The following is a 6,162-nucleotide window of genomic DNA, read 5'->3' on the forward strand; positions in this document are numbered from 1 at the left end:
TGTCTCTAGGCTTCAGTTTAGACTACAAAGTAACATTTGGACTCAAGGAACTCTAGAGCCACTTTTTATCCTAAATTTATGATCCTATAGTAGCTAAAGCAGACACTAGCCTTCCTTATTCAGAGTAAATCTTTAATGCTCATCCTGGTACTTTTGCATTAGAATGGACATAGACCACAGATCTGTGGGGCAGATACAGAACAAATATTCCCTACCCTTACTGCCATTTTGTATTCTCCTTTTATATCCTTAAATATTCCCTGTTTCCATTCTACATTCATAGGGACAGAGAATAATATCATCGCCTTCTCTATCTTCTGGCTCTCTTCAGTAACTTTTCTTCATGAGTAGAGCCTTCCAAAGATACAAAGTCTTAATCCCATTATATGGGAAATAGGTATTAAATTTCATTACAGCATTACAAAGGTGAGGAATGAAGTTGATGAGGTATAGTGGAAAGAGTATTGCTTCAGGAATATGAGCATCTAAGGGAAAATCCTACCTCTCCTCCCTACTACTTTATCATTAGGTCTCAGTATCCTCTTTCTTAAAATAATGGAGTTGAACTAAATAATCAATGAGATCCTTTTCAGCTCTAAAACTATCATCTGTCAAAATCCAATGAACAATACCTTTAAATTTAAGCCTATTTCCCAAGCAAGAAAATTTTCAACAACAACAAATATTGAGTTCAGCTATTTCCCCCTTTTGTCAGAACCCTAAAGAGACAAAGAGAGCAAGAGACAAAGTGGAGAAGTCTTTTAGGAGAAGAGGAAGAAGGAAGATCTATCTACAAGATATTTTCAGACATAGAAACATGGTAATCTTGAATACAGGTTTCACATCACACAAAAACACCAACACCAGAGAAAATGGTTCATGAACAGTAGTTGTAAATATACTCACAAGAATAGTTCATACCAACAACGATAAGACATCCATGCTCTTGCTAATATAAGGCAATTCTAATTCTATACTCACAATTTCTCCCCCATTCAGAGATGCACTGCTTATGTATCTCCCATAAATAAAAGTTTGAAGGAATTAGGGGAAAAGTAAAAGTCCCAAGTAGAGAAAAAGAAGTGTGAACATCAACAAATTTAGAGGTAAAAAGGTCTAAATTTGTTTTCAAATACAGGATAGTCAGATCCCACTCATTGCCACTTGTGAAAAGGAAAAGAAAGGATACTAGATGAAATATGTTATTAATGGTACTAGAAAAGAGCAACAGAACCATTGGAATTGAATAAATGATATCATAAGTAACAATTTTACTTTGGTCTGAACTTATTTGATTAATGGGTTACTCCCAATGAGGAAATTCCTTCTATTAATATAGAAATGACATTTTCACAACCTATAGAGCTTGTTGTAGTTCTTTTGTATACTCTATTCCTAGTTCTGTTTACTGATTCTTGTATCAATTCATATAAGATTTTCCATGTTTCTCTGAATTCTTTGCATACATTATTTTTATAGCACAGTAATATTATATCCATGCATCACAATTTATTAAGCTTTTTTCTTATTGGTGAATACTTCTTTTGTTTTGAGTTCTTTGCTATCATCAAAAACACTGCTTTGAATACATGAGATTATACAGGATTCATACATAACATTATACATGAATCTTAAGATATATAAGTTTTATCCTTATTTCAAGGCCTCATTCTTTGAAATTTGAGCTAACCTTCTTTTTTACCCAGATCAAGTACGTGGCAAAATGAATAAAGCAGTATTCATGGAATAAGAAAAAACCGATTTCAAATTCAGCTTCAGATACATACTAGCTGTGTGATACTAGACAAGCTGACTATTCTTTGCTTCTTTCTTCTATTGTAAAATGGTAATAATAGTAACATCTACCTCAGGGTATTTGTGAGGATCAAATGAGATTGATTATAAAATTATACAGAGTGTTTGGACTATCAAAATTTTCAAATGTTGAAAAGCAGGCTAATAGCTTCATTCGAGTCAAATTTATAAAATACTGATGTTCATTATTTGGGCATATCAGAACCATGTGGTCCACAAATAATATCCCCAGCAAATTTCAAGCACAGTAATTTGCCCCAGGAATGGAGCATTTAAATCACTCAAGCCACAGAGCTTTAGACATTTTTATGGGTTGTAAAGGTATTTTTCTCAGATTGGAATGCAATCATTTGGGATCCATTATCAAGAACACTAAGACATTTCTTATCTTTAATCTTCACAATAACTTTTGCATGAAGTCCTTTGGATTCAGAATAGATAAAGCTACCCCAGATTCACATCCACTCAAAAATTTTCATGAGCTCCAAATACTTTGTCTCTACTGTTAATAAACAAAAGACATAAAGTCCTCAAACCAAGTAACATAGTTGAACAAATAATACAACAAATAGCAAAACAAATGGCATAATAAGAAAAGTAATCATTAAATATTTTTCCCATAAACTTAAGGCATACCATTCTTCACAGCATCAAACAACAACAAAAAAGAGTCAATACACATAGAAAACATGTGTAGAGTATTTGGAAGTTTGAAGTCTATTTGAGCCTTTCTTGCCAAAGTCGTCCTGATCCATATTTTGCCACTAGAGTCAGATGACTCTGGAGGAGAAAGTAAGTCAGCTATTCCCTCACTTAAATCCAATCCACTTACGTGTCATGGTATCACCTTCCTGATGTCATGGTCCTCTTCAAGACTGAAAGACAAATAACCTCTGTGAGTAAAAGTAGAAGTTGCCCTACTGGAAATCCAGCTCCTTCCCTTTCCTCTCCTCTCCTTTCTTCTTCTCTCCTAATATAACATGGGAAAATATATAATTAAGATGGTAAATCAAGCTTGGAAACCACATAACTCATTATCTGAAGAACCAGAAGGAGTCTACTAGCATCTCCATCCATCTCTAAAAAGGTCCACTGGTTTTTTAGTCAAAGAAAGCAAGCAAAATTTGTCCCCATATACTCAAGGCATAATCATAACTACAGAAGTTAACCTCTATTTATATATCACTTGAACTGGTAGCCTCCACCTCTTCCAAGTAATCATGGGTTAAAGAGGCCACAGTACATGGAGTACATTTCTTTTCCTGGTTTGCTAATTGTCTAAACTTAAAGAATGGAGAAAATGTTAATAATTCAGATTGAACTTATGAGAAAGCAGGTTATTAAATATTTAACAGCATATCCTTTAGTCCCTGCCCTCAAGGAACTTACTCATAAATCTGGGAAAACAACATATAACGAAGAACTAGGAAGGGAAAAGTGGAATAACTTGTCAATCAAGCAAAAGGAAGAAGATTCTGAAGACAATTCAGACCTGAATGAGGAAAAGCATAGCTGGGAATCTTGCTAAATTGGTGGTTGAGGGGATGGAGTCACCAGTGAGGAAAAAAGGGATATTAGGACATTTCTCAAGATGACAATGAAGCAATTGAAGAGGATTCTGGAAAGAGACCAGGAATGAGTAAGGAGAAACATGTTGTAAAATGGTGGTCCCAAAGAAAAAGTTACTAGTCAGTTAGGGTAAATTTCTCTGCTGTATTATTAGGTGGTCCATCATCCTGATGGTAGAATGTAAACCTCCTGAGATCAGGGATTGTTTTATTTTTGTGTTTCTATCTTCAGCACCTAGTTAGTGTTTGGCACATACTTTGCACTCAAGAAATATTTATTGAATTGAATTGTTGAAAATGGAGCTAATAGGGGCAGCTAGGTGGCACAGTGGATAGAGCACCATCCCTGAAGTCAGGAGGACCTGATTTCAAATCTGGCCTCAGACACTTAACACTCCCTAGATATGTGACCCTGAGCAAATAACTTAATCCCAATTGCCTCAACAACAACAAAAAGAAAGAAAGAAAGAAAGAAAGAAAGAAAGAAAGAAAAGAAAAGAAAAGAAAAGAAAAGAAAAGAAAAGAAAAGAAAAGAAAAGAAAAGAAAAGAAAAGAAAAGAAAAAGAAAAAAAGAAAATGGAGATAATGTTCAAGAGGGAGAGGGAGAGAAAGAGAGAGAGAGAGAGAGAAAGAGAGAGAGAGAGAGAGAGAGAGAGAGAGAGAGAGAGAGGAAAGAAAGCAATTAAAAAGTTAAATAGGTAGGAGAGAATCAAGAGAGTATCACTTCTCTGAAGCTCAGGAAAGAAAATAGCTAGGAGGAGGTAGAAGAGAATTAAGAGAGTGTCATTTCTCTGAAGTATCAGGAAAGAAAAAGTGTAACGTAGGAATATTTGATCAACAAAATCAGAAACTATATTAAGATGAAAAATCTTTAATTGGTTTTTGGCAATTAGGCAATCATTGTTGACCTTAAAGAAAGCAATTTCAGTAAAAAGGTAATAGTTGAAGTCAAATTATAATAAAACAAAGAACAAAGAAAATGAATGATGAAAAGTGGAAGCCATAAGTTTGAACATTTTAAAGAAATTTAGCCTAGAAAGAGATAAGAAAATTGGAATGAGAGCCTGGAGGACCACAGAAATGCATTTCTAGGAACAGAGAAACCTGTGCATATTTCTAGGTAGATAGAAAGGATATAATAGTGAGGGAGGGACAGAAGATAATAGGAGACAAAGAGGAAGAATGATGTAGTAAGGAAGACCCTGAATGAGGCAAGAAGAAATGGGAAGAAAAAAAATTAATGGATTAAAGTGGAAGTAGAACCAACTATAGAACCAGACATTTAGGTCAGGAAGTCGGGACCAAATATAGAGAGTGTCAGGGAGCTAACTGTTGATATAGCTCAACCTGTATCACTAAAACTTTATTCTTTGACCTTGCCTTATTATCCTTGGGCAGAGATGAAGTTTACTATACCACCTACTCAGTAAAACCAAAGACGCAAACAGAGTACCACAGAAAAGGCAGAACAAGGTACCAACAATAAATTTTATCTGCTTTACCATTTTGCCCTGGAGTTTAGGAACTGTACATCTGGGGTTCCCTTGTGTATGCAGCAATTGACATAGTCATGGGGTCTACATCACTAAATATTATAATCACTTCAACACAACTGGGGATTCTTAAGCCAAGAATGACTCTTTATGCCTTAAAAAGAACATTTAAGTTCTTCCTTTTTGGCAAGCTCTAGCTACATCATAACCATTCCTGCTAATGACCAAAAAAAGTAAAGCTCACTCCCCAAGCATAGGAGTTGTCTAAGGTCAGCAAAGTTGTTTAAGGTTATTGGATTCCATTGCCAGTGGTGAATAGTCTAAAATGATTAAGATCTAGGTTGGTATAATGCAAACTAATTATCTAGGGACTATGATTTGCAGGTCATCAGAAAGTCCTGCTCTCCAAAAAGTATTTGACTTTCCCTTCCTTTCCAAAGTGCCTAAAATTCTAACAGAAATTAAATCATAGCATAGTCCTTAGAAATTTAATTCAACTCCTTCATTTTATAAATCAGGAAACTGATACCCAGAGAGGATAAATAATATGTCTAAGTTATTGTAAAAGTGTCAGGATTTAAATTCTGGTTTTCCTACTGCCAGAAAAGAATATTTTTTGTTTACTGCATCAGACTTTCATCTAAAACAATACTTTTAGAATTTGGAGCTCAAAAATTTTTTTAATGTTAAAATTGTTTTTACATGAAATTGGGGGTGAGAATAAAATATTAAATTAAATTAAAAACTCCATCTTTTACAAGAGAAGTGCTAGGAGGAGGATGTGAATTATGTAAATTATTTTAACCCTAAACCAGACCTGAATACCTATCTGCAATTAAGTCATTGCAGTAATTAGAGTTTGGGCGAAAAGCAGGGAAAGAGACAAAGAAACTTTATTTTTATGTACTTAAAAGCACCACTTTGAGAAGCAGTTTGTAATTTTCAACAGAATGCCAAAAGCAACTTTGATGCCAAAAAAATCATGAATTTTTAGTATAAGGAAGGGGCAACTAGGTGGTGCAGAAGATAGAGCACTAGGATTCTTGAGTTCAAATATGGTCTCAGACACTAATTAACTGTGTAACTCTGGGAAAGTCACTTAATTCTACTTGCCTCAGTTTCCTTTTCTATAAAATGATCTAGAGAAGGAAATGGTAAACAAGTCCAGTATCTTTGCCAAGAAAACCTCAGTTGGGGATACAGAGTCAGACACAATTAAAAACTAATTTAAGAGTATGGATAAAGAAAGGGCACTAGATTTGGAATTTAAGTTCAAATTCTAATTC

The sequence above is a fragment of the Sarcophilus harrisii genome, chromosome 4 (assembly GCF_902635505.1).
Source record: "Sarcophilus harrisii chromosome 4, mSarHar1.11, whole genome shotgun sequence".
Classification (NCBI taxonomy): Eukaryota; Metazoa; Chordata; class Mammalia; order Dasyuromorphia; family Dasyuridae; genus Sarcophilus; species Sarcophilus harrisii.